Raw genomic sequence first — 21,504 nt, 5'->3', positions numbered from 1 at the left:
TTTACCCAAGTACTAATTTGTGCATTCTGAGCAGAAACTACATGAATCCAGGGACATTACCATCAGGAAGAAGTAAGCAAAACAGTATCTAGAGTTCACGAGTTCACAGAGGGCAAGAATGGAAAGAGATCATAATCCATAGGATATAACAAGCAGAATCCTCAGATATTCTTTAGATTGTACTAATAGCTGCTCTGGATTTGCCCTAATAAAATTCAAAAGGAAGTCTCCAAAGTTCTAAATGAATTCTAGTTAGATTAGTTGGGTGCCAGAACAAAATCCAACACTATTAGAAGGAATACCACAAAACCCAGCAATCAATAATGTAAAATCCACAACATCTAGCATCAGTAGCAAACTAGCAGGCATACAAATAAGTAGGAAAACAAGACCTAAAACCAGGAGAGAATTCAATCAATAGAAACAGATCCAGGAATGAGGGAGGGTGGAAGTAACAAACATGTACCTAAAAATAAATAAATAAATACTAGGGCAGCTATTATAAATATTCTCCATATGTTTAGGAAAGTAAAGGAAAATGTGACCATGATGTAGCAAAAAAATTGGAAGATATAGACAAGATCCGAAGACTCAAGGAAGAAAAAATAACATATGAAATGAAAAAGAGATTGTGTAGGATTAATAGAAGACTAGACACTGAACAATGACTATCACGGCACAATAATAAAACATCAAAAAAAAAAAAAAACCCCAAACAACTGGAAAAACATAAGAAGAGCAGCCATGACCTGTGACACACTGTCAAGTGGGCTAATTTCTATGCAGTTGGAGTCTCAGAACAAAGGAGGGAGGGAACAGAAAACTTTTAAAGAAATAATGGTCAAAATTTTCCAAATTTGATGAAACCTATAAACTCACAGATTCAAGAAGCTTAGTGAATTAGAGCAGAATAAACACACACAAAAAGCAGTATGTTGTAATTAAGTTACTAAAACCAGCGATAAAGAATTTTTTAAAGCGGGGGGGAAAAGATACTGTCTATAAAAAAGAAATAATGATAAGAATTTTAGCAAGCTTCTCAACAGAATCTATGCAAGTCAGAAGATAATGGAAAGTCATCTTTAAAGTATGAAAGAAACAAAGCAGCAACCTAAAATTTTTTAGCCATAAAAAACCTTCAGATTTGAGGGCAAACTAAAGATATTTCAGACAAACAATGCTCCCTGCCAGCCAACATGAATTATAAGCAATGCTACAGGAAGTTCTTCAGGCAGAAGGAAAATGATAGCAGATGGAAATGCATAAAGGAATAAAGAGAGCCAGAAATGGTAAATATGTAGATAAAAGGATATTTTTCTCTTTCGAAAAAAACATTTTAAAGTAATTGTTTAAATTAAAATACCAATATATTCTGAAAATGTTAAATACATTTGAAGAAGTAAAATTTATAACAATGTTGCAAAAGATGAGCAAGCAGAAACGAAGGTACAAGTTCTAAGGATTTTATACCCTTTGTTGACCTAAGTGTAACTTGTGGGAGAGACCTCTTCATCCTGTTCTCTCATAACAGGAGAATGATGTAAGAATGGTGACTGCAGTCAATGGATTTGAGCCACATGGAACCTGCTGGAGAGCGGAGGCTGGAGGATGCCACACCTCTGGGGGGGTGGTGCAGGGTTAGGGTGGAGGACACCGTTGACGTCTATATCTCAATTTTTCCCTAGAAGGAGCCTGAAGCAATAGGTTTCTCGCAACTTAAAAAAAAATCATTATTTTTTATCACATATCCATGAGAACTGCCTTAACTTTTATGAACAACACCTTAAAATAAATCAGAGTGACTCAGGGGTGAAAAGGAATCAGACAAATTTGCATTCGTTAGTAGAACCCAGTATTAAGTTCACTTAATGGCAAACTGAGCTAATTTGTAAAAATCCAAAAACTTCTTTGAATTCATATTTTTAAAAAATGATTATTAAAAACAGAACTCTGCAACATCACCATGTTCTTAAACCGGATGAGGTTTGGCTATGAATGCTTCACCACTGCATGGGATGGAGACTTAGCCCATCAAGGCTGTGTGTCCAGGAATCATAGGATTGGGAATCTTCACTACTCAGGGCCCCTGTGATGAGGGCACAACTGTCAGGACCCAAGGATGCACATTTTGCGTCCAGGCTTTTTAAAAAGGCCTGGGGGGTGGGGCACCTGGGTGGCTCGGGGAGTGGAGGGTCTGCCTTCGGCTCAGGGTATGATCCTTGATTGATAATGGGATCGATTCCCTCTGCTAATGTCTCTGTCTCTCTGTGTCTCTCATGAATAAATAAATAAAATCTTAAAAAATAAAAATAAAAAAGGCCTGGAAAGAAGGGTCTAGAGGACAGTTATGAACAAATTAAGGAGACTGAAATTAGGATCTATGAGAGACGCTTTACAGAGGGTTGGAGGTAATTTTGCATGAAAAGAAAAAGAGTGACTAGCTGTCTTCAAATAAATTAAGAGTAATTACCAATAGATAATTAACAGTACAGCTCATTCCCATTATATGAAATAGAAACAAGCAGAAATGAGTTTAAACTGCAACAGTGAAGTTTGATCACAGAGAGTAGAATTTATCGACCAGGAGGGTGAGTCAGCACAGAGAAGAATCCAGGCTCTTAAAATATTTTAAGTGAAGCTCTGTTTTCCTAACACAAAGCATTTGGTAGTAGTGAAAATTTCATCCAGCTGACCCTTTAAAGTCATGTGCATAAAACGCCTGTAAGATCAGTGAATTTGTTAATGAATTCATTGAACTCAGTAAACGTTTTGCAGCTTTGGGGAAATTTCACCCAAATAAAGAAAAGCATAGGAGTCCTATTGTCTGATCTTGTTCTGGAATAATTTCTATTATATAATTAGAGTAACAGTGTCACTCTGATGGTGGACACACTCCTACAGGCTCATGGAGCAGACAGGGCTCTGCCTGGTTTCGCAAGTCCTTACGGTGAGATTACAGAGATTTACTCAAATCACTCAACACCTTGACTCTTCAGTGAATCACTGCCGTCTACCACCTACAAACCAGGTTGTCGGAAGGCTTATCGAAACCTTCAACAAACTAATCATTTTTTTAAAACTGAGAATGAAGATATGGAGAATTCTCATCACATTTGTCGTCTTCTTGGATTCAAGGCAAGAAAGGTCTTTACCGACTAAGGTTTGGCACAAGCGAAATGAAGATGAAGTGAAGTTGGACGATTGTCCTACATCCATAAGCTGTTTTCCCAGAACCCTAGTCACGAAATGATTAAGACACTGGCTCTTCAAATGTGTTTTCCAGACCAGGATGAGCATCACCTGGGAACCTGTTGGAAAGGCAAATTCTTGGGTCCCACCCACGGCCTACTAAGTAAGAAGTTCTGCAGGTGGAGCCCAGCGTCTTGTGTTTTAATAATCCCTCCAGGTGATTCCGATACACACTAAGCTTTGATAACCTTTGGTGTAAAGGAATGACTTCTAATTATTGCCAGCTGAACCCAGCCCGAAGTTTCAACATCTGGCGACTGGTGTGACTGCTGATCCCTATGGGTCTCTATCTTCATGAACTGAAATGTTGCAGGAGTTTCAGTTTTCCCACATGAAGGGGAGACACATGGAAGATGTCTTGCCTGGATAGGAAGTGTGGCACATACTCAATGTCTACTAATTGAAAAAACAGAAGCTTTACATATGATAGAATGCACTGGTATCTGTTGTTTATTTAATCCAGTCTAGTCCTTCTACCTAATGAACTGGTTTGGATCCCCAAAGGAGTGGCGAGGGCCAGGAGCTGAAAGAACTATGTTCAGCAAAACAAAACAAAATGAAACCTGTTTGGGGACGACTTGGAGCATCAACAGCTGCCTCATGGCCCACGTAGGAAAGTGGAGGTCAGCCCTGTTCCACGCTAGAACCTGGACATTTTCAAGGATGTGAAGCAGTTCCCAGGGGACCTGGCTACATCTAGTTCCAAAGTGTTCACCTATAAAACAGAAATCATGGTAAGGACACAGACCTAGCAAGGGGCTGAAGCAGCTCCTGCCATTCGAATATCAATATGACTTTATCTCTTTGTCCACATATTGAGGAGCCTGGGACAGTGAGGTCCCAAATTTTTTTTAAATTTTTTTTTTTTTATGATAGTCACAGAGAGAGAGAGAGAGAGAGAGAGAGAGAGACAGAGGCAGAGACATAGGCAGAGGGAGAAGCAGGCTCCATGCACTGGGAGCCCGAAGTGGGATTCGATCCCGGGTCTCCAGGATCGCGCCCTGGGCCAAAGGCAGGCACCAAACCGCTGCGCCACCCAGGGATCCCGGTCCCAAATTTAATATAAAACAAAACTAAAGTTGTTTTAAAAGTGAAAAGCATGTTACCCAAGTTCCCTTCAGGGTGTTGTGGAGAGAGTAATTTAAAGCTTCGGCAAGCTTGGTCTAGGTGCTTTCAGATTCAAAGCAGTGCAGTGATTGTCAGGCTCAATAGCTAGCTATCTGCTGATGTCAATGGTCTGGGAATTATACACCTCTAGAAAAATCAATTCCCATAAAGCTTTTTAAATGGAGAAAACCACAGGAGCTTCTGTATGATCAGTGGAACAGAGAACATTGACGCTGAGAGACTTCAGGTCTGTCTTGAACCCGTGGTCAACGCGTATGTATTGCTTTTAAAATGTGTCAGTCATTAATTCATACTGAAAATATTTATTGAGTACCTAGTATGCATCAGGAATGGTGCTAGATGCTGTGAATCATTGGAATCAGACGAACTACAGTCAGGCACTCCAGAACTGCTGTGCAGTATGGTAGCCACGAGCCATACATAGTTACTAGAATTCAATTCCTTCATCCCATGCACCACGTTTCAAGAATCCAGGACCCACATGTGGCTAGTGGCTACCATTTTGGCCAGCGCAGATACAAGATACAAGGTAAGAGAGAGGAGCTTTCTGCTATCTGTCCTCCCAAGCCTCAGTGCTGGATTTTTCCTTTACTCCCATTTCCATGTCCCCCAGGGTATCAAAGCCCCCTTCCAGATTGGTATTGTTATAAGTGTCTTGGTAGAAGGTATCCACCTTCTAGGTGGATCATCTATAACTGGGTCTGGGAAGAATCTGGAGGCAGATGCAGGCCTTCTTCAGCCATGTAGACCATGAGCAACACACCACACTCTCTTTCCAATTCAACTGCTATGGCATAAACTCTGGCTAGGGTAGAAAGCCTTCTCCTTTTGATTCTCAAAAAAAAGAAAAAAAAATCTGTTGCGGAAGTTAAAAAGAAACCTGGAGCTTGAACAGTTTCTTGCTCTTTCTCTTGCTCCTGCTTTCCTCCCTCAGGCAATGTAGATGCCTCTGCCTGAGAGTGGGGGTGGGCGGGAAGTCACTCGCAAGGACAAGAAGAACAAAAGCACAAAGATTAATATTTCAAGATATTATCTTGCTACATCAAAACAGGAGAAAACATGATTCTTGCCTCCAAGCTGCCTATATAACTGGAAAAACATGAAAAATGGGGAAATTCATGAAAAGTTAATAACCGTAAAGAGTAAAGTAACAATATTAAGCAGAAATGACAGAGGTGTCACACGGATCTACATGATGGATACTCCAGGGCTGGTGTGGACCCTAAGTGTGACTTTTCACAGAAAGGTGAGGTCTGAGCTGCACAGACTTAGATGGAGAGCGGGGAAAAGAGGTGGAATTTCAGGTGGGGAAGCGTAATATGCAGCCGTGTGAATGTGGAATTCAAGTGTTTCAGGCAAAAGGAATGTATGAGTTTGTCACGCCAGGTGCAGGGAGCTAGGCCTGCAAGGCGAGGCTGAGGAAACACCACGGGAGACCCTGGACACGATACTATAGCAGGATGGGGATGTCCTTGCCCTGTGTGCGTGGGGAAGGGATACAGCTAGAGCAGCGCAATGACAAAGAACATGACATTGAGCCCTAGTGGCAACATTTGGGTTTCTGGATATACTAGGCCACGGCAGGCTGGAGGCAAGAGGGTGGGGAGGAGGCTACTGCAGGGGTGCTGGCACGAAGTGACCCAAGCCTGGAACTGGGTGGCCCCCAGTGGAATGAGACAGGATCGACCAGCGTGAATAGGATGCTGAAGTAAAAATCAACAAGGCTTTGATTCTTTGGAGCTGAGGGAGAAAGAAAAGTCAAATATACTATTAACTTGGGCAAATTACTTAGCATCTATAAAATGGTGATAATAGCTGTGTTTTACAGGTTTGCCAATGTGAATTAATAAAAAGACCTTTGTAAAATACAAGAAGTCTCTGGCATACAAATGCAGTTTAAATCCATCGTTTGGGACTCAGATGGTCCAGGGCTGCCCTCCTGGTTCCAGCAGCCAGGGCCTCAGCAGGAGATCCAGCTGGAAGGGCAAGACCCACATACCAAATTTTCCTTAAGGTCCCGGAGACATTATGCTCTCAGGCCAGAACTGCTGAAGTATTATGGAATTTTCCAAAACAGACCAGGCCCTCTGCCCTATTTTCAAGTACATGCCACAGTTCAGGTCTTTAGAAGATTTCTGAGGCCCCTCTCATAACAAATAAAGGATCATAGCTCGAAAACCTGATGTGCTTCTGTCTTTTTTTTTTTTTAAGATTTATTTATTTGAGAGAGAAAGAGAGAGAGAGAGAGAGATCGAGTGGGAGGAGGGGCAGAGGGAGAGAGAATCTCAAGCCGACTACCCCCTAAGGATTCTGATGTGGGGTTTGATCTCGCAACCCTGAGATCATAACATGACCAGGAACCAAGAGTCCAACGCTTAACTGACTGGTCACCCAGGCGCTCCTGCTTGTGTCTTTTATTGTCTCAAACATAAATCTCATCGTATAAAGGACACACTACCTGCTTTCCCTGTCTCTAATCATTCCTAATAAAATGGTGTTTATATCTCCACCTCGTCCACAAAGCCTTGTTTAACATGCGATACTGCCGCACATGCCTTAGATTTATAACAAAAATAGAAAAAGTCGCTGCTACTATGCTGGTTATCATTTTTTTTAAGCAAAGGGGGGAAAAGGAAAAAAAGAGTAGGAAATTGTTCTATTTATGTGGAGTGCTAGTGCTTGAGGAAAAGCTGGGTAAAGTAGTGGAGAATAAAAGGGCAGATGGAGAGTCTTGTTAAAATTGTGAAGAAAATCTCCTGAGCACTTGGAAATACTCTAGAAATGGAAGGTCTTGAGTCTTTATTATGTTGAATTTCACTTCCAATCTCTGCCCCTCATTTTTTACTTGAAATAGGTATATATAAGCAGGCTGTGAGGATATAGACATCAGTGTGTGTGTGTGTGTGTGTGTGTGTGTGTGTGTGTGTATGTGTACATGGAAGTATACGTCTACATGCATGTAGGGATGTATACACTTGTAAAAGTGACACAAGAAGGGAAAGAGAAGAAAAAAAAAGATTTTTCTGGGTAACTGTAAATCAAGAGAAGGGGAAGAAGAAGAGCATGTGTGTACGGAATAAGAAGTGAATTGGTCTGAAGAGCGAAAACAGAAGGGAAAAAGAAGAGAAAGACATAAGCCTGCCTGCCACCAGGAGGTGTTGAACGTTGGTCTAATAGATGAGCCCTGCATGCAGGGGCAGTGTAGCTGTGCGGTGCCAAGAGAAAAAAACACCATCTGACTAATCATATGAATGTTCAAAGTCTAAGCTGGTTAACTTGGAGAGTCTCTCTGGTCTGGAACTTAGAGTCAACATGCATTATAAATTGGATTATAAATAATGGGTAACTTTCTTCCAAGGGATCTAGTGCCTCTTCCTGTCCTGGCTGGACAAAAAGTGCCACTGGGGCCCCAACAAGAGCACCATTCCTTGATTTACTTATTTCCCTGGCCCTAGTAAAATATTCCTATCTGCTGTCCCCTCATTTCAGAACACTGTTCTAAGTGATGGTTTGGTAAACTTACCAAGATGGAAATACTAATGAATTAATCTGTGGTAGCACTTATGATGATTCTAGATGATTTTCTAGAAATAATTTTTTACAAATGATCATTTAGGCTTCAAAGGTGTCCTGGCCAGCTTGACAGATCAATTGGGAACACAGGCTTGGATAGGGAAGTTCTTTCGGTGTGACTTCTTAGGTCACACCCTATAAAACTCACAGCCAGCCCAAAAAGAAGAGGTAGAGAGGAAGCTTCTCTTTACCTTCCATAAGCCACTGCCAAGGGACATGGCCAGGAGTTAGAGATGTCCACAGAAACGAGGCTACTTTGGTCCTTTTCAGTTTAATTTTCAGAGAATCCGATCAGGACTGCTAGCAGCTCTTGGACAAGGGTGACCAACCGTTGAAGTTTTCCCAGGACTGAGGGTTTCCAGGGATGTGGAACTTTCAGTGTCAGGACCAGGAGAGCCCTAAGCAAACTCAGATGATGGGTCACTCTAATATTCCTCTTCAAGGCCAGGCCTGGACTTGAATGACAAATACCATGAAAGGATATCGATCCACCATCTGAACCCTGCTAGCTCTTTAGTAAAGTAGTAGAGCACGATATAGATACTATCAAGTCTTCACTATTTCCCATTATTCTCTCTGCCCCCGACTAGACATTTCCGTAGTAAAAGTCGAAGGCCCTTCTCTCGTTTGGCAGCATCAGCCCAAGTTAAACAGATAAAACTCATAAAAGGCCACGAAACATCCCATGCATCTGAGAGTAGTATCCATGAGCCTTATAATTTCCAAGCGGTGAAATGGATGTGGCTAGTTCCGGCGCTAACAGTCTGGGTTTGTAGAGTCCAAGACTGGCCCTGGGCAAAATTATAATGTACCTCTTTCAGCTTTCCCAAGTCCATTACTATCTTCCCTCCAACAGGACTGGCACGCTTCACAACCTCTGCTTCACGTAGTAAAACCTGTCTGTGCCCAGGGAAATATCTAATACCAGTAATTTACTCATTAGTGTGAATGAAGTAGTAGCTCCCCAGGCTGATTTAAATTGTGAAGTCTTATCTTTAATTATATTCTTTCATTCCTTCTACTACTAAGTATTCACTGAGAGCCCTCCATGATGAGGTTGGAATCTAGCAAGTGAAAGCAACCCAGAGCCTGCCCCCAAGGAACTTAACCACTTTTGGCTTCCATTAATTGCAGGCATCAGCTGGTCGGTAAGAAAAAGAAGAGTTTAAGGGAAGGGATGGGCTCCCTCACTGGCCCTGAAACAGGAGTTCTTAGGCTGGCAATGAAGAAGCTTTTGTTTCAGGGCCACAGAGTTATGAACTAAGGGCAGGAATTAATGTGAATAGTAAAACCTAAAGTGCTCGGTTCTAATACTTGTTTAGACTTGAAAGGTGGTGTTAAGACCAAAGAGTAGGAGGATGGAGAAGTAGCTTGGACAAGGGATAAAACCAAAAAGGATGAAATTTAAAATAGAGAAACAAAATTCTGATTTGGGTCCAGAAAGTCACTGATTTCAAGGACTCTATTAAAATCTCCCCAAAGCAAAAACATTTTATGGACACTTGATAGAACAACTTCAATGTCAAAGACAGGGAATGGGTGAGGAAATATGGTCCATCTTAAGGAATTTAGTGCATCTTTACATCTAATTATGAAAAATAATGTCACAGCACGGGAAAATGTTAACATGCTAGTCTTTAAAATGGGAATATGAAGAATTATCTAGGTCACGTTGAAAACTGTAAAATTTATGGAAGCTTCTGTGCAAAGACTCAAAAAAAAGAATATGGACAACTGAAAACTGCCCATGTGGGCGGAGTAAGATCCTGGGTCACCTATTTCATATTTTTCTATTCTCTTATAATATTGCTTGCACCAGAAACATTATAATAAATCAATTGGATGGGTAAGGATAGGGGAAAAGGAATGCTTATTTATAAAGCATTGATTGACTACAAGCTCAGAATGAGCCAAATGACAGAACTATGAGACTAATGTTTAAAGAAACTGATGAAATTAGACTCCGTCAATGGAAAGTTAAGCCAGATCCAGCAGAAATAGAAGTCTCAGCATACCACGCACTAATTCGACCACATCCAGAATATTCTGTTTAGCTCTGGGTGACGTTCTTTATGGGAGACCTTGATGAACTACACAAGGTAGTAGTAAAAGAAGGGTAACTGTAAGATTTGGAAAGACCTGAAAAGAATAGTAAGTGACAATAAATTTGAGACACTTTGGAATTCTAACTTAGTAAAGACAAGGCTGAGGGGGTGTGCATCTGTAAGATTGTTACCAAAAAAGTTGTATTAGGTTTGTGTAAGTTTTGACGGCAAAATTAGAATCAAAAGACAGAAACTTTAGGGGAGCAGTTCCCTAGCTAAAATAAGGAGGAACTTTCTAGTAAGAACCAGCCAACAACACTATGAACTATTTCAAGAGGTTGTGAACTTCTCATTGCTGAAAGCAGTCAAATAAAAATGAGTGAGGAGCACCGACATTTGCTGGGAGGTTGTTCTGGATGGTTCCCAAAGACCCACTGAATCTTTAGATGGCATGTTTCTGTCAAACTTGAGAATGAGAGATATTTGTTATGTTTCTACAGTTCTTCAGGTCTAGACAGGAGACAGGTCAAGGCTTCCCTTACATAGCCTCATTCAATTTATGTAATCAGAATGTAATCAGTATGAAGCCAGATAAAAAGAAACAGATTTTTTAAGTTTCCACTGGATTGTGTAAATGTATCCTCTGAGTTTATTTTAAAATTCCATTGCTCAACATCCATTTGATTACTCTCAACCTAATTACTTTGAGCCACATTGCAATTTCGCTCTTGACCTTTAATCTACTTACCAAGAAAAGAGGTAAAATAAGTAACTTCTGTGAACCAGGAACCATACTAGGCATATTATATACACAATTGTACTAGTCTTCCAGCCCTACGAGGGAAGAATTATCATACCCATTTTACAGTTAAGTAGAGGTTTGCTTATAATTAAGAAAAACACACCCAAGATCACCAGAGCTAGACTCCAAACTCAAGAGTTCAGATTATTCCAAAGATCTGCTTGAGTGTATTGTCACTTTCCCTTTCCCAAACCAAACCACTGAGATTGAAATTCACCCACAAGCTGCTACAATCCTATCTCCATGCAAGACCCTGCTCATGTATTTCATGATTGTTCTGTTTTTGGAAAATGAGCTTGTTCCCACCAGAGGACCTAATGCTGCTTGTTCTTTGAGAATGTTCAAGCTAGTAACTTGCTTGTAAGGTCATGGGTTTCACAGCTGAGGTTGAAAGGATAATGGCCCCCAAATATGTCCATGTGGCAAGATGGAACAGAGTTTTCAGATGTGATGAAGTTAGGGAGTTTGAGATGGGGAACTATCCTGGATTATCTAGTAGGCCAAATGTAATCACAAATGTCCTTGTAAGAAGGAAATAGGGCGGTGAGAGCCAGAGAAGCCACCATGTGATGATGGAAGCCGAGAGAGAGAGATTTAAAGATGCTCTAATGCTGGCTTTGAAGATGAAGAGATCATGAGGCAAGAATTGCAGGTGGCCTCTGGAAGCTAGCAGAAACAAGGGGATGGATTCTCCACAAGGAACGCAGCCCTGCTGATACTTTTATTTTTAAGACTTCTTTACTTCCAGAAATAAGATAATGAATTTGTGTTGTTGTAAGCCACTGGGCTTGTGGCAATTTGCTACAGCAGCAATAGGAAACCACAGCCTAGAATATTCCGAGTAAAGAGAAATTACCATATTGAAGAACATCTTGACAGCTGGAGAAGCCAGGAACTTCTCTGCCTGCTGGCGACAGACCTAAGGCGGCTGTGAGTGTCCCTGGCAGGCCTAAGACCCAAGAGTAGAGTGGGAGGGAAGTGGGTGGGAGGAAGAGGGGGAAAGCAAGGAGAAAGGGTCATGGAGAGATAAGGATGGATAAAGAGTGACTGTAGAGGCGAGAGAAAGAACAAGGTACAGCTGGTAATGAGCAGTACCTTGCCACCAACTTTTGTCCTACTAGGAAAGATGTATGCATAGGCTGTTGAATGAACCTATGAGGTCAAAGTTAATATTTTCATAGAATAGGTGTTGCATTAACACATAGAGTATCAACTTGATCCCAATCGTTAAAAGGGGTTTTCTTATTTATTTCCAAATTAAAATTTGCATTCATTCCAGTGTTGTTTTCCATTCATATGACCTGCCTGAGGGGAAAGAAGAGGAGATGAGAAAGCCATGCTACGGGCAAGGATTACCATGAGCTCCCAGGAGAGAAGGAAAGCATCACCCTCTGCCGTCAAGAGCCCGCACAGTGGGTGTGCATGGCCTTCCTGGCCCCGTTTCTTAGCAAGAAGCTATGCTCAAGCTGTCAGCCTGGTGGCAAGTGCCTGATTCTATCCCTGCTTAGCTTTTCAAAAGACAGCCACAAAGTAGGCCCTGCAGGGCACCCTGCCAGGGTGATAATTCGTGTCCTCGCAGGCAGCAGGCAGTTCTGAGCATCTCCTGGACCTGGTGGGCTTGTACCTGGGTGCTCTGTAAGATTAGGAATTTTCGTCTTCCTGTAAGGTTTGCCTCACTTACTGAAAGCAGGTGAACTTGCTTTGAGTGGATACAACGAGACGCTGCCCAAAATGCTGCACCTAATTCTGCATGGTCTCTAACTATAAAACTAGCTAAGAGCCTTTTAGGGATTCTGAGAATCCATGGAAGCTGACCAGATGTGGGTCCTGGTAGACTGACTTTTTAAGTTAAAACGTCTTTCTTTAAAAAGATTTTACTTATTTGTTCATGAGAGACACACAGAGAGAGGCAGAGACACAGGCAGAGGGAGAAGCAGGCTCCATGCAGGGAGCCCAATGGGGGACTCTATCCTGGGACTCAGGGATCATGCCCTGAGCCAAAGGCAGACGCCCAGCTGCTGAGCCACCCTGGTGTCCACAAGTTAAAACTTCTTAAAGGATCATTTAATATAGTGCACTGGTGAGAAGTCAGCTCAGACATTATTTAGCTATGCCACTTGGAGTGAATGCCTGCATCTCTCTCTACCTCGGTTTCCCTCTCTAGCATTCTGCTGGTGCTGGGACTCTTGGAGCCTGTGGATGTGCACAGTGTCCTATTCCCTATTGGCAGTTCAATGGCACTCTCCCGAGCCCCTCTGTTAGATGGTACATTTTTCTCTGTCATTGAGCATGAAAAGCTCTCTTCAAAGCCAGTCAACACCTATCCTCTAAACATGACATTCAGCTGGGAGTTCCCTGCCCTCCTTCATCTTTACTCCCTTTAAAATGGGCTCACCATCTCTGTAAACCCAAACTCATCAATTGTGATCTTTGGCTTGGTCACTCTCAGAGTAGGGGAAAAAAACAGCTAGAGCAAAGTAACTGGAGAACCAGCCCCCAACAATTAATAGCAACAAAAATACACATCCCTACTGTAACTGAGTTCCTCCTACAAACACTAGTTCTTTCCCCCCGGTGATGCTTACCCATTCATGGGGGCCTCCCATGTGCCAGGCCCATCCTAGCGCTTGGGATGCAGAGACGAACAAAACGGCCAAAGCTCCTGCCTTTATGGAAGTCACATTCTAGAGAGGAAGACACACACCAAGTAGTATGCACAAAAGAGAATACAATGCTGAGCAGAGGGCCGGGGAGGGATGAGGCGGGGAGAGGCGGGCATTTGTCGTGCTGTGCTGGGCAGCTGCTGTTAGTGATAACAGAGATCATAAAATACCATCCCTGCCATAAAAAGTTTACGGTTTGGACAAAGAGATTGAACACCACAGAATGACATTTAGGGGACCAAACAAGATATGTTTGGTTTATATGTTGGAGTTAAACTCTAAAAGGATTTGGGATAGGCTGGGAAATTAAAGAAGTTATAGGGGGAAAGACAAAGAACAGAACTCCCATCAGAAGTCCTTGGAATCTCCATGTGGATTAGAAACAGGGGGTTCCCTGGAAGAAAGGAGGTACCTCCCAGGTACGGGACCCCCACAATGGATGCAGGAGCCCACATTCCTTCCTGAGCCAGGGCCCAGGCCTCTGAGTCACCGTCCAAAGAGAAAAACCTGATTTCTGCCTTTTTCTTCCCTAACATGCTTTGACCCCATCTTTCCCTAAGGACCATGGGGAGGATTGATGAGGTAATGTCTCCAAAGGGGTTAGAGCTCTGCTGACTCTTCTGGTAAGATGCAAATTATAACCAGGTGAAGTCACACAGTCCAGCATGGAAATCCTGAAGTTAAAATATTCAAAACATCACATCGAATACATAATCCCTCCCTAATCAGAGAGTTCAGAGGACATATGATGAGGCAGGGTTTCCTGTCTTTCCTTAGCCACTTAAAACACCCTGACCTTTGGCCAGGAGTACGTGGGTTTGGGGGATGCCATATGGAAAAAGTACAACTGACTTTTTGTGAGCCATGCACTGGCATTCCAAAGTAAATCAGGGCACACGTTCACTTACTTGGCTAGGTGTTTGGCCAGATGATGTCAATACTTAGTTTGCCATAACTCTAGGCCAGCTGGCAAGCCACACCTGCACAAATCATAGGGATTCAAGAATGGAAGGGAGTGCCATGAACCAGAGAAGGAAGGAAGGAATGCCGAGAGAGAAAAACTTGACTTTCCACAGAGACTCAACACACCAGCTCATCCTGAAACTTCAGCTCATCCTCTAAGGGGGAGCCTCGTGTGGAGCTGTGAGGAGCATTATTCAGGAGAGGCGTTCAAAATACATTTCAGACATAAAATTCCATAGCTACAGTTCTATAAATTCTCTGAAAGGACAGTCAACTCACATGCCCTTACCTCTCCTTTCCAAAGGTATTATCTTAGGAATCTGAGGTCATGCGGTGCTGTTGAAAGTGCCAGGCTTACACATGGAAAAACAACCACAAATATGTGTGTGTGTGTGTGTGTGTGTGTGTGTGTGTGCATTATTCTTTTCTGATAGTGTATCTTCGTTTCTGAAATTTAGGATATGCAAATACACAGATAAGTAAACGAGTATCATCCACTGCTCCGAAACAATCATAAAAATAATTTGGAAAAGAGCCTCCCCTCTTTTTGATGGCATCTATGTTTTTAGTAAACTTGAGATCATATTGCCTGTTTTGTAAGGGGCTTTTTTCTACAGTTTTGAAACAGAACGGAAATTATATGTGATGTGACGGGCTCCTTGAAAGGGCAGCTTGAAGTCTGAACTCCTAAAATAGGTTTTCAAATGTTAATGTCATGAATGCCCAGGAGAAGCATGGAAATCCCTGAGTTCACCACAGAACAGACAGTGGCCAGGCAGTGGTTAAAATATAGGACTTTTTCTGTATAATCTAGGACTGCAGCGACGTAGAGGCAAGGGAAGTCAGCCACTTTGCTGTTTCCTGTGGTGCTTCGGTGAGGATTTTCCACAGCATCTGCCTCTTTCATACACTTACTAGGCTCTCTAACTGGGGTTTACAAGAACTGAATCCACGCAAAGAACACATAGGTCTCTGGCTGCAAATAACAATAAACTATACACAGGTATTTCTTTCTAAGTCAAGGTAGTCAACCGATATTTACTAACTTCAATTTCAACCTAATTTATTACCTCAACATGCGATGGTGGGTGAGGTAGGTGAAAGCTATCTTTAGACCTATTTTACAAGTACATGTGACAGAAAAAAAAAAGGTACAGACCTTGTCTAGAGCCATTACGTAAGCCATATATGGCCTCTTAATAGGAATCCAACTCCCTAGTTACTGTCCTGATTACTCTGGGCTCTTAAGAAACACTCACTAATTCTTTAATGAAAATGTTCCTGCTCTAAATGATATATTTTCACTACTTTTTCCTTCCCTGACTTTAATTTCTGTGACTACTTAAAATATGTTTGTTTTTAAGAGTTCATCAGCTTCTGCTACAGATTCTTCCCTGCAGGCACAATGTGTTGCTTTTTAATAATGTTGGTCCCAATATGACTGAATTGAGGAACATGTATGTAGAGAAAAGTCAGCTTTATTTTTCAAGCACTATTTGCTATTTTTCCATGTAATTCTTTCTCTTCTCCTCTGTCACACCCGTCTAGGTGGACTAGTTACTATGTGATTTCTCTATAACTGGTCCCTTAACACCATCAACGAGAAACCACATGGGAACTTACTGTAACCTTGGGTCACACAAAGGGATCTGTATAGTCTCTCTGCTAAATGCTATGGTCATAATGGGATGCTATAAACTGGTTCTTGTAGGAGGGCAGCGGGGGGGAAAGGAAGCCCTGAGTCATAGAATTTGCCAGATTCTGTAGTATAAATATCACCATCATGACTGACTTCAAGCTACCAACATTATTCACTAAACATGAAGCTGGGGGCACCTGGGGGGCTCAGTGGTTGAGCATCTGCCTTTGGTTCAGGGCATGATCCCAGGGTCCTGGGCTCGAGTCCCACATCGGGCTCCCCACAGGGAGCCTGCTTCTCCCTCTGCCTATGTCCCTGCTTCTCTTTCTCTGTCTCTCATGAATAAATAAATAAAATCGTTTTAAAATTTTAGGTAACTAAATAAACACGAAGTTAGGATGAGATGCATAGGCAGTCAGCTCAGAAATCAGAAGTAGATTACCTATTTAGGTCCTTCTGGGTCCCCAAACAAAAAAATCATAACCAAACTAAAATGGCCATTAATTTGGGGAATGGTTTGTTATGTGACATTAGATAATCATAACAGATACCAAGCTAAGATGTAGGATGAGGAATGTAATCAATAAAAACTACTCAGACCAACTCAAAAGGTGGCAGAAGGATGGGAACAAAAACAATGTATTAGGATGGTAGATTTAAATCCCCATATAATAGCAATTACATTAAACGAACCAAATGTCTCGGTTAAAAGACAAAGATCACCAGCCATTTGTACAAAAAACAAATAGATATGATGCTTGTAAGAGATAACATAAAAAATATAAGGATATGGAAAGCAGAACAAGGGAAAAAATATAGACCATTTGAACACTAACCAAAACAAAAATAATGTGACTATTTTAATGCCAAATACAGTAAACCTAAAGGCCAAAAGCATTATTAAAGATAAAAAGAGACACTTGTAACAATAAAATGTCCAATTCACCAGAAAGAAAAGTGTCTTTAAATTTGTATGCATATAATAATATGATGTTAAAATATATAAAGCAAAAATTGAAAGCACTTCAAGGAGTAATATATAATCCACAATCAGACTGGGAGATTTTAAATTACTTTGAGAATAAATTAGTTAGCTCATTTATTCATTTAGGCTCTCTTGTGTATCCTTATTCAGCAAGAACTGTGTTAGAGGACTGCTGTGCACGGAATACATTCTCTATAGGAAAAATTATTCTAAGTGATAACAAAACCATTTGCTCTTTGTTCAAGGCAAAGAAAGTAAAGTGAGGCCCAAGTTTTATCTGAAATCTTAAGGTTTCTCACCTCTCCTCTATTTAAACTTTATCAACTGAGAGATTTTTAGAAAGGTTGGAGAGAGACTACTTGCCTTGAATGTCATGGAGATGATTTTCCATATCAACCTATTTATGGACTTATCGAACTATCTCTGTGAAAAATTTTTTTCCTAATATGTATTTAACAGTATTAAGTTACAATGAGGTGACCAATAGATCTGAAACCGGATTATTATCTGAGACATAGCTGTCCACCCCATAGAGCAGATCAGCTGGTCTTCTTTGTGTGTTTTCTCAAATACCCCTTGGTGTTAATAATATACTTCCTTATAACAATCCTTATGGAGCTTACACAAATATTTGATTAACAGCTAATCTGTCCCATTTCCTGTTTTCTTCTATTCCACTTGTTGATAACCACTATATGACAGCTCAGTTGCATTTTGAATCAACTGAGCTTAATCAGTTGAATCAACTGCTTAATCACACTTGTTATTCATGATGCTTTCTTTAACTCCTTTTACACCGGTTTTTGCCCTAGGAATCAAGAATTATTTTACTATTGACTATGGGCCAACAAGAAAATGGGCCCTTGTCTTATCTTGGCAAGAGAGTACTGTTTCTTATCTTAACCAAAAAGACAAACATTCAAAACACTTCAATTTCATAGTTACACTTGTAACTTTTAACTTTGGTGGGTATGTGTATCACTCATACTGCACGGACAGTATGGTTCATTTTGAGCATTGTTTTAAATGTTCCAGGACTGAGATGAATATAGACTCCTGGCAGCTAGGCAGAGTACTGGCAGTCTATCACCCTCCATCTAATGCAGGTCTCTAAATAGAGTCTGGACAAATCTGTGCAGTTGTTCCTGCCAAGTCTTTCTACCATGACTGTTACCATCACTCCATGGTCCTGATTTTCAGCCAACAATACATTTATTTAAGTCTGCTAAATTAAAATTGAGGAACAGGTTTTTTGCTTATCTGCCAGATAAGCAGCAAGGGTTACTCACGGAAGCACAGTCAGAGGAAATCTTCCTACAAAATACCTGCCAATGGGGGACTGATCCTGTTTAGGTAGAAGAGCTCCTTTAACAAGGACCATCAACTCTAGCCTCTATAATCTTCAGTACCTAAGCTCCCTAGAATGGCTTTTTACAAAGCTTGATATACTTTTTTCTCAGTTTCTAGCCCCAATCTATGGATAAATGTATCTGCATTCCTCCATTTGGTTATCTTTACCCAAAAGTTAGCCCGATTACCATGGAGAGGGAAAGCGTCTATTGCAAGCCTAGTAAGTAGGATGCATCCCCCCTGATGATAGTTAACGCTTCTCACTAGACTAGGTCTTGTCTTTGATCTGCTGACACAATTGATCTTGAATTTCTATTGGTTCTGATGCATCCTGTTTTGAGATTTCTTTCACAAAGCTTTGTTTAATTCTCACTTGCTCCTCGTTTTATGTCTGGCCTTTGAACCCCCGGAGGGGCTTGATTTCTACCCCACCCTCTTCTTTTATCCTTTTTGTCTTGTTGTTTTAAGGCCGACTTAGCATGATCTTCATGTAGTGTTTTAGAAATAATGTAAGGTGGGGAGGGGGAAGCTGCATCAGTAAAACAGCAGTGCTGTATTCACAACTCCGTTACATTTAAAAATGTCTATCTTATTCTCACAGTCTTTGGAGTGCTTCCGTTTAGAGCAGTTGTGTATGTTCCATGAGAACAAGCAAACTAGTCACTTAACATTGTGGTTTACCTCTGCCTGTCTTTATTGTAGTTCCCTGAGATGCAAAGATGCCTGCTGTCCATGCATGGTGCTACTAAAATTTTACTCCTACAGAGTAAAATCATGCCATACCTTCGTATACATGTGCCATACACTTTAAAATTTCAGATCTATATTGGACCTCATGTGATTTTCAGCACCACTCTGCATATTGATAGGACAGGAGGAGACATGCCAGCTGATAGAGGGCACTGGTAACCTCGAGGAGCAAAGAAGAGTCTCTCCAAGGGCCAAACCCTCTTCCTTTCTTCCCTCTTCAGCAAAAATGCATGACAAACTGTTCCCTTTGCCTGAAAGAATCAAAGGCCAACTGAAATGAGGAAGCCAAAGTGAAAAAATGCCCGCCTGGAGCAGTGTATACTGTCATCGGTTTACAAACTACCCTCTCTATTGGGGAGCCCAAAGGTGAGCCACCTCCCTTCGGTAAACAAATAATCATGAGGAGGAGGCTGCAGTTAGATGCACATTTCCAGGGTTTTGTTGGGTAATTAGCCAAGTGACTATCATCAAGGTTAATGGACTTCCCTTGCTTAAATTCCCTTCCATTGTATATCACAGGAAATAGGCCTTTCAGGTCAATGAAGCTCTTTTAGGGTTTCTGCCGATATCCTAAAGGTACAGTTGCATAGTCCACCTCTGGCTTGGCTTAACTGATGGATTAGCAACAGAGCCTAATTTACTCAGAGAGAGTGTCTAGTTCCTGGAGCAGCACATCAACACCAGGCATTAAGGAGAGATCATCAACAGGCCAAGTAGATGTGTGAAAGGAGCTACCACACGATGGTGCAAATGAGAGCACAGCTTCAGGGAACAGCAGGTAGGGAAATGGAGCCAGCAATGGGGGGGATGCAATGCATGAAGGTGCCATGAAAAATCACCTGTCTACTAAAATTACAGCAAAACAGCATGCTGGTGAATTTAAGGAAGATCTTTATGCAGATGGAGATTTACTTTTTTTTTTTGCACCTGCTGTCAGTAAGCATTAGACCATAAACATCAGCAAACATTGATTAAGCATATTGCCTTGATAAAACTTCAGGCAAAAGAAGAAAGTAGTTCAGCAGCTCCAAAGCCCAGAAGACAAATTACTCCTGGTACAGCAATTAGAATTGGGGGAAATTGCTGTACTGTTTTGAAAAAGCACTGTGAGCTTGGTTCTGTAGACAATCTAATAATAGCCGCTATGACTTGAGAGAATGAAACTAGCACTCCTATCATGGTTTATAATTTTTTTAAAGTACTTCAAGGTATATAAAATGCCACATGACCACAGCAATGAAGGGCAGTCTATTTCTAAGCTATAGCTCAGACTGGATGCTTTAAACTAGTCTGCTTCAAGAAATATGTGGTATAATGAGTGAGACAAGAAAGACTTTAGGGACCCAGCATTCCCCCCACTTCCCGTGGTAATGTTCATCCTGAGTTGGGTTTTCCATCAATGCTCCTCCAGCAGGTCGATAACATGAATGTTTCACAAGCAAATTTAAAATGCATTAGTCATTTTGGGATTTATTTCTTCAGTGTTCTTGCTGGTCCTTTCGACCGTGCGGCTGCAGCTGGGACTGTGGGCATGAAATAATATTCCAGGTAGAGGACCTGTGTGTGCTGTGCGGCAGGGTTGGCAGGGACCACGAGTAAATTCTAGTCTGCAATCAGTTTCAACACAGCAGGTTGAATGAGTGTGAATAAGGGTGAAGTCACTTAAGCGTCCGTGTGTGTATGTGTGTGTTTTGTGCACTTAGCCACAGAGATGTACGCTGATACTTAACGTTTTGTATTGCTTCTTTTCTGGAAGTGGAAGAAAAATGAAATTCGTATTTCTTGTGCATTCATCATGTCAGGCTCTGTGCTGGGCCTGATAGCTGTCTAGTTGCTTAGGCATGTGGCCTGTGAAATCAGAACCTCTGCTGTGGTTGAAATTCCGGCTCTGCAGTCACTAGTCATGCAACACAGAACAAGAACTTAACCCCTCATGCAACATGAGACAAGAACTAAACCCTTCCAAGCTTCCCTTCTATCCCCGATTAAACATAGATACTGATAGAACTTATTTCACAGTGTTACTGGAAGGACTTGATGAGTATAAAGTCCTTCCCTTTAGCACATGGCAATTTGTAATAGATGAGATACTGTGATATCTCATTTAGCACAATAAGAACCCTATGAGGTACATAGCATTAGTCCCATTTTATAGATGTGAGAACAGAGGCTAAGGAAAAAACAAATCAAATTCCCCACAATTTTAAAACTAGCAAAAAAAATTTTTTTAATTAGAATAAATAAATGAATAAATAAATAAATAAACAAACAAACTAGCAACGATCTCATCTATGAAAAAGACAAAAAGAATGAACAACTATATTCATTAGGGGAATGCTAGCTGCTGTAACAAGGAA

The sequence above is a fragment of the Canis lupus genome, chromosome 2, assembly GCF_003254725.2.
Source record: "Canis lupus dingo isolate Sandy chromosome 2, ASM325472v2, whole genome shotgun sequence".
NCBI classification, from domain to species: Eukaryota; Metazoa; Chordata; class Mammalia; order Carnivora; family Canidae; genus Canis; species Canis lupus.
This window is presented reverse-complemented; position numbering follows the sequence as displayed.